Source organism: Triturus cristatus, chromosome 9, assembly GCF_964204655.1.
Source record: "Triturus cristatus chromosome 9, aTriCri1.1, whole genome shotgun sequence".
NCBI lineage: Eukaryota > Metazoa > Chordata > Amphibia > Caudata > Salamandridae > Triturus > Triturus cristatus.
The window spans coordinates 1,006,323,551-1,006,337,766 of NC_140592.1; the positions used below are offsets into that span (position 1 = coordinate 1,006,323,551).

At 44.5% G+C, this 14,216-nt stretch overlaps 1 long non-coding RNA gene across 1 annotated transcript in view; it reads left to right on the forward strand.

Moving 5' to 3' along the window:
- Positions 1 to 2,093: 2,093 nt before the first annotated feature.
- Positions 2,094 to 14,216, forward strand: part of LOC146799201 (uncharacterized) — a 331,480-nt gene continuing 319,357 nt past the window's right edge. Inside the window, exon 1 of the long non-coding RNA XR_014969247.1 lies at positions 2,094 to 2,366. This is a non-coding gene — a long non-coding RNA (uncharacterized LOC146799201). The remainder of the gene's footprint in view (positions 2,367 to 14,216) is intronic.

Genomic DNA, 14,216 nt, shown 5'->3' on the forward strand with positions numbered 1-14,216 from the left:
TTCTATCTTGTATCCATAATCTTCCACTTCTACATGGGGCTCCTTGGGACTTTACTCACTGGTAACAACATCAAACTTCGTCAAGATGCCAAAAACACACAACTCTACTTGAACATCTCCTCCACTTGACATCCAACGCCTCAAACACTTACTTCATCTCAGCCAGACCTTGCTATCCACTATATATCTGAAGCTCAACACCAACAAAACTGAATTGCCGCTATTCGCCAAGAAAGAAAAGTACCAGCTAGTCTAAACAAGACTCAAGCTCATGAATGAGAACCAATTTGAACCCCAATTTTTGCCCAATGCCAAGTCACTCGATTTCACCCTAGACATCAACCTCACACTAAAGAAACCAATTACCAGGACAACAAAGACAGCCTAGTACCAGCTCATTCTACCAAAGAGGGTGAAACTGTTCCTCCCAAAAAGCAATGTTAGAACTGCTGTTCAAGCCCTCCCACTTCTGGATGGTACAAATGCCCTGCTTTCTGGCCTCTCAGACTCCACACTGGCCTGTGTTACATTCATTAAGAGCCTCAAGAAATATAACCGCATTACTCCCATCCTGAAGAACCTGCAAAGGCACCCCTTTCCAGCCTGTACCATCTTCAAAACCAGTTGCTTCATCAACAAAACAAAAGTGGGCACCCCTGCCTATCTGCCTGACAAGCTCACCACCTCCAATGGTACATCTACAGCCAGGGCACCACCAGTCTGGGGACAAAAAGGGGAGAAAAGAAAAAACAAGGAAAGAGGACTTCTTCATGTATGCAACTAGGATCTAGAAAAACATTCCCGTTTCCTTCAGGTCTACCTTAATAATTCTCAAATGTAAGGATGAATTGAAGACACAGTTCTTTAAAAATAAGAGTAGACCACAGTGCTGTAACTCTCTACTTCCACTCTCAAATCCCAGCTATGCCTCCAATCACATGTTGATGGTATCTTTACTTTTGACCTTGTACAGCGGCCCGCAACATTTTTGCTAGTTTGCGATGTACAGTGATAGCAAACATAAATCCATACCTGGTGTCACATATGGTGGTTAATGAATGGACTTTTCTGCCAGTTTCTGTAGTTCCTTTATGGTGGGAAGGCCTGAAGTGATCTTCCATACCCTACTTCAACAGTGATATAATACCAAAAAATAAAACTTATTGGAATGGGCTAGAAGGGGGGCTCTCAAGGGAGCACCTGCATGGGTGGATACATGTCCATGCCCAAAATTGTATATTGGGTAAACCAATTAAGAGGCCCGCCAACGCATGACGCAGCATATGTCCACAATTCGTAAACAGACTGTTAATGCGCCTCTGGTGCACCGTTGGATATTGAAAAATCACAATGTGAACGATCTGAAATGGACTATTCTATCCAAAATAGAAAGAGATCTACGAGGTGGTGACGTGGAAAGGGCACTATTGCAAAGAGAAGCAATGTTATTAGTAAAATACACACGGCTGTGGACGGACTGAACAAATTATCTACAATCTATGAAATCGTCTCCCTTTACTTTTTTCCTAAACGGACATACCAATCCGGACATATATCACTGCAGATGTTAGTGTCACACTAGATAAATCTAGTTTCTTCTGGATATGGAGTGTCCTCACTTTATGATAGTAGTCACATTTTCCTAGTTGAATCATTTTCTCAAATGATTTTATTAGTACCACTGTTTTATGCAATTTAACATCTAAGCTGTTTGTAAGGTGACAGCCCACATTGTTGTGACAATTTTTTGGACATCCAATATTTTTGGGACATCCAATTTTTGGATATCTAATTTTTGGGCATCAATTGTTTGGACATCATTTTTTAGACATCGGCCTGACATTTGTTTTGGTCTCCAAGGTATTCTTTTGGATTTAATGCAGTCTTCATTTAAACTGCATTTAAGTCAACACTCCATGTGACAGCTTCAACAGTGTCGTCACCGGATTGTAAAAACTGTTGGATTGCACATGTTTTTTCTCAATGTTAGCAATAAAGTTGGGTGAGACCAGTGGGGTCACATGACATGGCCCTCGGTATCGTCATAAAAACGCGCACCTAAGTGCCGGCGTTGCTGCTGGCCATAAAATGGATGGGTGTTCCGTACATGGATGCAGAGAATGAAAATACTGGCTCGAGGTGAGCAAACATTGCGCCTCTCTGCTGTTCGGCTTAATTTCGATAACGTGAGTCTCGGCTTAACGTCTTCAAAACAATGCTTTTGCAACAGCACGTCCTGCCTTTTGACCGTTGGCAGTTAAACAGCCTCTTGTTATTTTTCCACTCACCGATTGAAAGGCACGTAAACGCGTGGGCCGCAATAATCTGGATTAAATCCACGGACATTCTTGAGAGGTCGGCTCAAGGTATGTTATAATGCGGTGCTGTGTGGACTATGCTATTCTACCGAACGGACGCTGTGAAGGCTATCTTTGATTCTTGATTGTTCACTTTTCTTCTGGAAGATGCTCTCTTCGTATATTGTTGAAAGAGGCATTATCCATCTCCACCCCTCTTTAAATATCGCCACAAACACTTAAAAACTTCAAGACAATGACATGGACGTCTTGAAAGTAAGTCGATTGAAGTAATTTGTAAATCAACGTTTAGTGCGCTGTCGTGGCGTCTTTACTAAATACTTTCCTTTTTTCCTTACTCTGTCTTTATTTAACAGTGGAGGTTGACACATAATTGACAGTGCACAGCTAGTGCCAACATAGAATTCTGATAAAGTAAAAGTTAAACAGCGTTTGGTGTGAAGTCCGGAGTGCTTACAGAGTGCTGTGGTTTAATGTTAACACGTGCACTTTTTTCTTTTGTTTTTCATTTATAGCTCCCTGTTCCGGGTCTTGAGGATAACACCATTAAAACACTAAAGGGGTTTGAAACACGTCGACCTTTTTTTGTAACCAAACAAGTTCTCTTAAATTTATGTATCAGGTCCAGAGAGTATAAGTACCGTATAAATGGTTAATGAAGTTGATATTTGATGACCTGAATACAGGACTGTTTGGCCAACACTTTCCTAGGGTTAGGTTGTATTTCAGACATTTCTAAACATTGTTACGCCTTAACCTTGCCCTTGGTTTACTCTTTCTCTTTTTTCCAATACTTGTTTGTTTATGTTTTTATTTACTTTTCTTCTACTTCTTTTGGAACTTGAGCTTCTTTACATTTCTTAACTGTTTCAAATGTGATATGTAATGTACTGCCACAAAAAAGTAATGTGTATATAGTTTTATGTGGTCCTGACAACTCTTTGAAAAGTTCATTGAAATAATAACATGAACAAATTGGATTTGAAATCAAACCTTTCAAAAAAATAAGAATAATACAAATTAATATCTTTCAAAATGTATTTTCTCAATCACTATGAGTGTCACTTGTGATTGCGCAGAGTGATTTGTTAAATAGCTATCAGTATTTGCAATTTTGTTGTTGTTCACATTAGTATTGGCCTAGCCTTGCTGATTATGGACCAGAACCCTTTATTGATTTAAACCAAGACAATAGTGACAGCCGACTGCCCCCAACTCACGGTTTTTTGGGAGGGTAGCATAAAAGAGGAAATCTTTGTGCTGCCTTGTTTGCATTCGATTCTCCCTTGGGCTGAGAGGTTATGCAGCACATTACAGATTTGCATATCTTAATAAATGTATTCCAATAATGATCTAAATCTTTACATTTCAAATTTGCAAAGATGCGTAGGTGGTGATGTGTCAATAATCAGTAGACCATCCACAATTTTTCTCTCGGCACAAAAATAATATGGTGTTGCATTTAATTGGCAGAAACTATGCTTATCCTAAACAATGTGAAATTTCCAAACAAAACATATTGGATGTACTCATATTCCGTAAAAGGGAAAGGAAGAATGCAATAAAGTAAACACGAGATGTCTAAATTGTTGATTATAGCTTTAAACAAGGCTGTTAGCCACATTAATGGAGGCTGTATGATTCACAGTGACAAAAATGTAATATAGCAGTACTTCGAAAAACAGTGCTGATCACAGGGACATTCCATCTGCAGGGGAGGAGGAGCTCTGCTGATGAAATGCCGAAAACAGACTGCCTGCAGGGGTTCTCTGCACCTCTCTGAAAGGTTGCCGCTTGCACAGTGAAAGGTGGACTGGCTGCTTCAAACATCCTGCCTGCCTTTCACTAATGTTCTGCCCTCTGAGCAGGCAGGAGTTCATGGATACCAGGGGACAGAGTATTAACTGTAAGAAGGTGCACTGAAGATTTTTGTTCCCGGCGTGCCCTTTTCAATGCGCGCTGAGGTTCAGATCAGGACAGTAAGCCCTATAAATAGATGACCCCAAAAGTCTACTAATATCATTGTGGGTGTTGATTTGAAGTTTGCCATAAAAAACCCAACCCTAGGGCAATTCAGTATTATCTCCCAAAACATAGACAAAATACTGTTTCCTGGAAGAATTAATGATGTGCATAATATCTAAAAAGCAATAACATCAAGGACATCTTATTAATAGACTGCAATACCCATTGGATAGATGTGTCAGTGATCAGTTACATCTTTTGTGTCCTTCCTCAAAGAAAATGATCTCACACAATATTTTTTTAAAAACTTTATTTATCATTTGTTACATCATATAGAAAAAGTCATAGGTGGTAACTGTCAATGTCATCACAATAGATAAAGATAAGATGGAGCTTTAGGCGTCAATACAGTAATCCGACTGAAAAAAGGCTGTAAGGGAAAACCTACAAGGAAGATATACCAAACTCAGTCTTGAAGGACATAATTCCACACCAAGAGCAAATACCCCCTCCACATCAGCGAGTCCACATGCCCACCCGTGCTCAACCATCGCAGATAAAATAACATAATTTAAAGGACAAGAGCATTGCAGAGGACCACAGAATAGAGTCAATTATATGGAAAGGGCGAGGTAAGTCACCCGACCCCCGTAGGGACAATACCCCGTTCCAGTTGGGAGTCAGTGGCCTGTCGAGCTTTTTCTACATAGGATCTGTATGGCCCCCAGATGTCCTTGGGGCGAGAGGAGCCAGGCAGGGTACTGGAATATATTTCACTGTTGATGTTACAGCAGGCCAGACTGCTCATCCAACCTTGCAACGTGGGGGTTGGCCTACGTCCCCAGTGAATAGCAATTGCTCTTTTGGCTAGCAGCAGGCAAATAGCTGCAAACCTCCTAGTAGTTTTAGGGAAGTTGACCACATATCCCAGCTGTGCCACTTCAGGTATGGGGACCAGTGACAGCTCCGTCGTAGCGCCAAGTGTTTTGTGTACCCCCACCCAGTAGGGCTGTAGTTTAGGGCAGGTCCATGTGAGGTGTGCAAAATCAGCATAAGGGGTGTCACATTTACGGCCGTTATGGGGACTGGACGGGTCCAGTCTATGGGCCCTGGCCGGGGTAATATAGATTCTGCGTAAGAACTTAAAGTGTAGTAGCGTATGCCTGCTGTTGAGTGATACTTCTTTGGTTACTGCACAACACTAAGCCCACTGGTCGTCTGTGATGGGTCGGCCTAAATCTTCCTCCCAGAGCTTACGGAACCTGTCATCATTGACCGGTATCATCTCGGAGCATGCCTTATATAGTTTTGAGATGAGGTGAACTCCACTCTCGTTTTCAATGACAAGTGAGAGGGGGTGAACGAGTCCGGTTCGATGGGGAATCCAGGCAGAGTGGCATGATTCGCAGAGCGTATTCAGCCCAGTACAAAGCTGTTCATAAAAGTGGCATCGTGGATGGGGACCTCCTCCGTTGCTGAGAAGATTTGGCCATCTGGAGAAGATTTGGCCATCTGGAGACAAATAGCCCAATTTAGAGATTCCAAATTTGGCCAGTGTGCGCTGCACCAGTTTTTCGCCGGTGACTGGCAGCCAGCGGGCATTGGGGACAGGAAAAGCTGAGGAATAAAGTAAGAGGCGCCGGTGATTCAAAGCAGCTTCTCCCAGGCCCCGCTGGTGGTGGAGACAGTCTGAATATCATTAGGGTCTCTGGGCATGCCCTTGGGTAACACGGTGGATAACCGCTCGGGAAGGGTGAAGTCAGCCTCCGGGCAGAGGAAGGGAATCCTGGCGTCTGGGTGGTACCATGCGAAGGCGTAGCTGCATTGGGCCACCAGGTAATATAAATGAAAATTTGGCACTCTGAACCCTCCCTGCTCATACGGAAGAGTGAGCACCTGCGAGCGCACGCAGGCCTGTTTGCCCCCCACACCAATCTGATAAGATGTGACCGCAACGTCAGGAAAAAACTATTTGTGAGGGGTATGTGAATATTATTGAAAAGATACAAAAATTTAGGGAGCGCCACCATCCTAATGATTGCAACTCTGCCGGTGATGGACAATGGTGACCGCAACCACCTTGCCACTTGAGCCTCCAGGGCGCTGATTGCCTGCCCGTAATTAATGCAAAGGATCTGGGCGGAATCTCGATGAATGTGTATGCCTAGATACTTGACAGTCAGAGCACCATTCGAGGGGGAACTCGCAGTCCCATGATGTCGTAATGGGGGTTAAGGGAAAAATAACCGATTTATGCCAGTTGATGTCTAGGCCAGAGTGTTGACTGAATCGGAGGATATCCCTAATGAGTGGCTCCAGGTTCACCTGGGGATCTCTGACATAAAGGATGGTGTTGTCAGCATAGAGCGAGACCAGAAGAGGACTGGTATTGAATTGAAGGCCTCTCTGCAGATGCCTTTCCTGAAAGTGACAAATTAAGGGGTCCATAGCTAAGATGAACAGTAAGGGTTACAGAGGACAGCCCTGCCGGGTGCCGTGTAAGAGAGAAGGGACGGGAAATCATGCCGTGCAGGCGGAGTCGCGCAGTGGAGAGGCAATATAATAGAGCAGTGGTGGCAATTAATCCTATAGGCATTCCCATATGACAAATAACCGAAATAAAAAAGGGCCATTTTAATGAATCAAAGGCCTTCTCAGTGTCCAATAGGATTACGGCGGCGGGAACATCCAGATTAATTATGTGGAGGACCGAAAAGAGAGTCCTGAGATTCAATGAAGTTGATCGACGGGGGACATAGCCAGATTGAGCCGGCGATATAATATATTCCATCAGCTGGGACAGACAATTGGCGATTATCTTAGCTAAGTTCTTGTAATCTAAGTTCAGTAGGGACAGAGGTCTATATGACCCAAACAACGGGTCTTTGCCCGGCTTAGGGAGGAGTATCACGACCGCCTCACGGAGAGTGGGAGGAAGGATTTGTTTCTCGAGGGCCTCTGCATATACTTCAATTAGTTGCGGCACCAAAAGATCTTTGTATGCCTTATAAAACTCTCCCATAAAGCCATCCCGCCCAGGGGCAGAAGAGCAACGAAGGATATCGATGGCACCAAGGACATCTGCCTCGGAGATTGGTTCTGCTAAAAATCCCTGCATGTTTTTCTCCAAGTATACCAATGAGATCTCCAATAAATAAGCTTCCTGAGCCGTGGAGTCTCGCCCAACCTTGGAGGTATAAAGAGATGTAAAATAATTAAGAAATTCGTCACGAATTTCCAAAGTAGAGCCGGAGAGCATCTGGTTTGTGGAGGATCGCAGCTCCGTAATGTAGGCCCTGTTATAAGGGGGCCGAAGCATCTGAGCCAGTACACGGCCCGGATGCTCCCCCTCGCCGTATCGCCTAGCAGTGTGATATTTGCCTAAGTAAAGGATCTCGCAATCAGCAGTGTCCCTGTATTCGGTGAGGCGGGCCAAACGTTTCCCAGCTGCATCTGGGTTAGGAGAGTGTGTTATAAAGTTGTCCAGTTCGGTCAGGTCACTCTCTAAGCATGCAAGCGTGCTGCGAAGATCCTTGTGAACCCCGGCATGTTTGGCGATACATACTCCCCTGAAGCCCTCCCATAGAACCGCCCAGGTATCAACTGAACCCGTATTGATAGTGAAGTAGTCTTCAATAGCCTCTCGCACTTCGGTATGGAAAAGGTCGTCATTGATGGCGGGGCTTGGGACGCGCCATTGCTGTTCAAACCTTTCAGGTCTGGGAACCCTAAGGAGAAGTTGTACCGGGGAGTGGTCCGAATACGTCCATGGGAGAGTCACAATGGAATGCACCCAGCCGGAGATGGCAGGGGATACGAGCCAATAATCAAGTCTAGTCCAGGTGTTGTGTTGGCCAGCGTAGTAAGTATAGTCAGTGTGGGAAGGGTAGCACTTCCGCCCTATGTCTAAGAGAGAGAAGTGCTCGCAGAGATCGAGCAGAGCACGACACGCACGCTGCTTGACGCCGGGGGAGGCGGCAGTGCTATCTAATGCAGGGTTGAGTTGAAATCTCCCCCCACTAAGAATAGGGTGGGATCTATTTTTGCAAACTAGGAGTGCAGAGAATGAAAACATTCGGTGAGTCAGTGTTCAGAGCGTATATGCACATCAGAGTGGAACTGTGACCCACTAGTGACCCTGTGACAATTAGGTATCTACCCTCAGTGTCCGGTATGACTGAACAGGGGTGGAAGGGGACCCTCTTGTGAATGAGAATGGCCGTGCCCCTAGCGTAGTTGCTGAAATTGGCGAAGTAACTGTGTGCGCCCCAGCTAGAAGCAAAATGACCAGTGTCAGATTTAGGTAAGTGCGTTTCCTGCAAAAAGGCAATGTCCGCGTTATGTTGAATAAGATAATGGACAACATGCTGCCTTTTGCGATTGTCGTTGAGACCCCTGAATTTCCAGGACATCAAGGACAGGCCATCAGGACCCTCAATATTACGCAGTTGAGCCATCTGTTAAACGTAACATGAGTGACAAATATAAGCTCCAACAATTGAATTCCAGCCTTGACAGTGTACCAAACAGAAGAAAACCACAAATGGAAAAACAGTAGCAACGTACCCCCACTCCCCACACCCACCCTTACTACCAATAGAACAAGTCAAACCCATGACAAACCACAATATGTTGAGTACCAATCTACTTTACAGTGGAACTAAGAAACCCTGAAACAGTACATCCGTGTAATCAGAAACAAACCCAAGGTGTACACCGTGAGGGGTGGCAACACCACGTTAGCCAACCAGCTATTTGAAACATGACAGTTTGATGGATAACATTATCCCAATATAGTCCTGCTAGAATAAAGGAGGAACAGTGCAATAGTGTCAACCAGTCCCGGAACCAGAGAAATGTTCCATGCTAGCGTCAGAGCCGCTGTGTGGAGGAGAAGGCCTGCCACCCTCTGCACCCGTCTAAATGGTGGTCTGCCTGTATGCACAACAGAATTCCTGTGCCTCAGAGGGGCTATCAAAGATGCAAGGTCTGCCATTCACATCGATTCTCAGTCTGGCGGGATATAACATGCCATATTTCAGACCTAAGTTCCAGAGGGTGGCTTTGACTCCATTGTATTTGTGACGGGCCTTTTGAACCATGATGGTAAAGTCCGGGAAGAAGGATAATTTGGAGCCCTGCCATGTGGTGTCCCTGCGTTCTCTGGCCAGGCGCAGCGCCGTATCGCCATCCCGAAAGTTCATGATGCATGCAATGATAGGTCGGGGGGGCAGCCCAGATTGGGTTGGGGATCCAGAGTGTGGTGTGCACGCTCCACAACAAAGCCGGGTTAAAGGAGTCCTTCCCATATATGTCAGCCGACAAAAAGGTCTAATCGGCCCGTGGCGGTGGATTCTGGAATCTCACACAATATTTAACCCACCCTACTTACAACAATGGCTTTACTCTGGATCTTATCATTGGTAAAGAAGTTCACTTTAGGTTTAAATCTTTTAATAATATTAGATCTCAGCTTTTGATCCTTTACATCACAATATCGCACCACATAAGGTTGACCAGCTTTATGAGACTAAATTTGCGTGCAGTAATAAACTCCATCCATTAACGTAACCTATCTCAGTAATCCACTCACTATCTGAACACAGTGAGTCTAAATGACCTCCAAAATGGGAAAGAGAAAAACAGACAAAGTCATCAAGGAATAAGAAAGGTCATGTGGTCAACCTTTTATTTCTCCTACCTCCCTGCCCCACAGGAGCTCCTCAGATTAATTTATATATAGCTCACGCTCCGCTGCTTAGAGGGAAGACAATACAATGATCGTACCATCTGGTGCACAGTATCTATGTCTGAGTTCAGGAGCTCCATTGCCAATCCTCATATTTCCTCTGACAGCTTCTCTTTTGTAATATTTGCTGGATTGCCTATTACACTAAGAAGAGGACCATGTGCTAAATTTTCCAATTGTTCCAATATTGCATCGAGCCTGAGGATCCCTCTGCCACCACTGATTTAATGGACGTTAAATCCTTACCTCAGCATCATATGCATTAGAGTTGTTTTCTAGATCCTGGATCCTCTGTGGTGCTCTATGCTGCTCCTGTAGAATTCCCTGCTCCTGCTTGGTAGGCTCTCCATTTTCTCCTGAACTGCCTTCTTAGCAGAGGCTATGGACCCTCTTTTTCCCTCCAGGTCAGATTCCACCCTGGGGGAACACAGAAGGAATCTCTTGCCTAGTGTCATGCTGGCATCCTCTGGATCATGCTGCTCCACGCTGATATCCCTTTTGGGGACCTTTCTAGAAAATAGAAGAAATACCATTCCTTTTTTGTCACCCACCTATCATTGCAACTCTGCAGGATTATGTCTTTCTGTTGTATTTTCTGGGTTCACTCATCCAATTTCTGCTATGGGCATGATGCTGCTGCTTGATGCTGGCAAGATAAAATCACCTGCAGCAATTATTGGTTCCTTTCGTTGTTCACCAACTAGGGATATATAACCTCTCCTGTGGCCTCCCCGACCGCACACCCGTCCCCAAGCATCTCTTGCTGCCTCGCTGGTGAGCTATGGTTCTCAGGTGTTTACTCTGCCTTCTTTCTCTGCTGGAGCTCCATGGTAATTGGTCCTCCCTGTGTGCTGCTGAGCGGGCTATGCAGCCCAGGTTGCTACTGCCACATTGCTTCTAGTGTGCACTACACCCTTCTGATAGTTGACAGGCTGGAGGAAAAAGCAAAGTTAATTTGTATCACTCCCATCAAAGTTGTAGCCTAAGAAATGACCCACATGGTCTTCGTCATCTCATCTTCTCTCTGAGGCCTCAGACTGCCAAGAATAGTGCTGGTGCAAGCAGCTGATAGGAGCTGATCTCGGGGGCTCACAAGAGAAGCAGCCATCTTGGCCTCCGGTCAGCTTCGCCCAAAAGTTCAGTTTACCATTAAAACCTCATGTTGGTTGAACTGCCAGACTATCTACAGATCTTCCAAATTTGGTTTTCCCGCTGTCCCTCTGGAGGGAAACCAAAGTATTGTCTAGGGCAGGCTACTGGTAGCTCTCCAGATTCCAGTCAGTAGCTCCCCCCTGTGCAGCCAAGCTTCATAAATTAGAACGTTTTGCTTGATGTAATTAATATATGTATACAAAATTTGAAAAATGTGTGTATTTTGGAACTCACAAGCTGATGTTCGGAGATAAATAGTTTCCAAAATATATTTAACGCTGATATTTGAATGATGAATCATGCTGCATCTGTTGAGTTTTTACTATTATTGTTACCTTGATGCCACTGGCATTGTGGCTATGGTTGTTGTGTTACCCATATTGAGGAATTCCAAAATGATACAGCATTTTTTTTTACATCACTGCCGCTGCACTAAGGTCATCACTGCTGATAATCTTGCAAAGATTGACCACTAAATGTATTTTATCTGATGTGGTCACTATTACAACACTGACAATATTTTTTAGTACCTCGGAGTGATTTTTAATCGAGCATAAGTCGCTCTTATTAAATAACAGGTCGCAGCCCACTGGCAGAAACCTAATTATTAATTCTGAAAAATAGCCACCAACCTTATTTCTCTTTCTGTTAATAAAGATGTTTATCAAACATTTCCAACAACATTCCACCCGCAGCTCATAAAATTTAAAAAAACAACAGTGTGGTCTTTTAAGAACTCAGGGCCTGATTTCGATTTCACAACCATGATGGATATCCCATCCACTGTATTACAAATGCCATAGGATATAATGCACTTGTAATCCCAAGTACGTGATATCCATCACGTTTGTGTCCCATCTCCCAAACTCTAAAGTTGGCCCTCAATAAGGAGAAGAAAGCAGTTGGAAAATTGGTTGGGATCTGGAGGCAAAGACCATAGATTCCCAATTCAAAAAGTCTCAAATCGGCTAGAAAAACATATTAAAAAACATAAAATCATTGGGCTCGATTCACATAGGTAAACTGCGACGAAAGTCTAACTTTACGACTTTTTGTATTCTTAAAGGGCAGTTACTACTCGTAAATGTCCTATGTGATATAAAAAGTTGAACTTTGCGGCTTTTGGTATTCACAAAGGGCATTTATGAGTAGTAAATGCCCTTTGTGAATACCGAAAGTCGTATAAAGTAAGACTTTTGTCTCATTTTACCTTTGTGCAATGGGCCGAAAGCCTCTTATTTCCAGAATGACTTGAAACAAGGAATAGACCAAACAACTGATCAATTTGATAAACAGATTCACTAAACCACCACAACCAGTCACTCTTGAGTCCTCTAAAGCCAAGTGCAATGGAATTGCCTATTTCTTTCTGACCCAAGAAACAAACAAAAAAAGAAACACTATGGCCTAGATTCGCAAAGACCTTCCGCAATCGTGGCGGAGGCTCTGCAGTCGTGGCGGAATGTTCACACTCGTGCCGGGATCTCGGCAATGACAAATTGCAATGCGGAGTTTCTGCCACGATGCGGAGCCTCTGCCGCCAGTGCCCTATGTAAATCGGGCCCTATCTTAGTAGCACAGGATAATACCTTCAACTCTGAATAAAAGGAAACATCTGACCTAATAAGATACTTTTGAACCCATCTTTACTAATTGCCTAGTAAAAACCTTATAAAATCTAAGGCCCTCATCTAGTGCTAAAGATCCGACTTCAGTTCCCGTAACTAAAAACGTGGCAACTCGCATCCCTCTATACTGGACCAAACACGAGCTGCTCACTGGGACAGAGAGTATTCTCCGACTGCCTAAAAATGGACTGGTCAAACTCTACTGAAAAGCACTCTGCTGCTACCGAAGAAATTCAGGTCACTAACACTGGGTCAATATTTAGGCAAAACAATAGAGAATGTGGTCAACAAACAACTAAAAGACCATATTAAGGATAACAAATTACCAGTTACAAACTAGTTAGCCTTCAGAGAAGGCTGCAACACCCAGACTGCAGACTTAACAGCCATTAAAGATGCAATAACTATTTGAGACAAAGGAGAACATGGCCCTTTAGTTCTCCTGGACATCAGAGCTCTATTTGGTCCAATCCAGTTCTGGCAGCTGGAGACAGAGCTATTCTATGGATCCAAGAAGGCGCCCCCCCCATTGAAGGACCCGCAGCTCATCAATGTACAACGCTGGAAAGCAAGGAATAACCCCTCCACTTCCCAGGGGTAGTGAAACACATGAATCAACAAAGAGAGGGACAGCTGGGGCTTAATAGAGGTCCAACGTACTTGCCCTGAGTTAAGCTAGAAGACAATGAAAGGTGCGGAGTTCCTCGGTGGCAAGTTGGCCACCTGGTGTGGACTTAAGGTAGTGAGGAGGTGGGGGATACCTACTGTCGAAACTAGAACCCTCACACACCCAGCAAGCTAGGTGTCATGCTTCATCATATGGGTCTGCTCCTCGTCGGGCCGGTGCTGCAATGCTCGTCGGGCACCCATAAAGGGGCTCTTTTTCGGAGATCTTTAGTTCCTTGCCGTATAGGTGCCGTGGGTGTGAGGGGCCTAGAGGCGTGTAGATGTGCTGTGTGGATTAAAACAGGTAAGGGAAACCTTTGTGGTCATTTTTATTTATTCTGCAAAGGTCCCAACCTCAATAAAAAGAGAAGAGAGGGGGGTGACTATTTTGTTTTAATGTGACATGTTTCTCGCCTCAGAATGTCACAAAGTGATCAGTTGGCTATTTCCTCAGGACCAGGTGACTAAAAAACTATCTACAGTGGGTGGTGTGGTGCAACGCTACCTACCAATCTTTCTATCCGAGGGTTAATGCTAGGGGTGGGCGGAATTTGCGAAAGCGACTTTCACAAATTATCGCGAAAATGTTAAAAATCTCCGCAAACACGCGGAAATATCGCGAAGATGCGGAAGTTTTTTTCCCGTCCGTTCGCGGTATTTTCTGTGTGGTCGCGGCTCGCCAACTTACCCATGCGGTTGCTCGCGGGCCCGGCCATCTTGTTTTCACTCTTCTCGCAG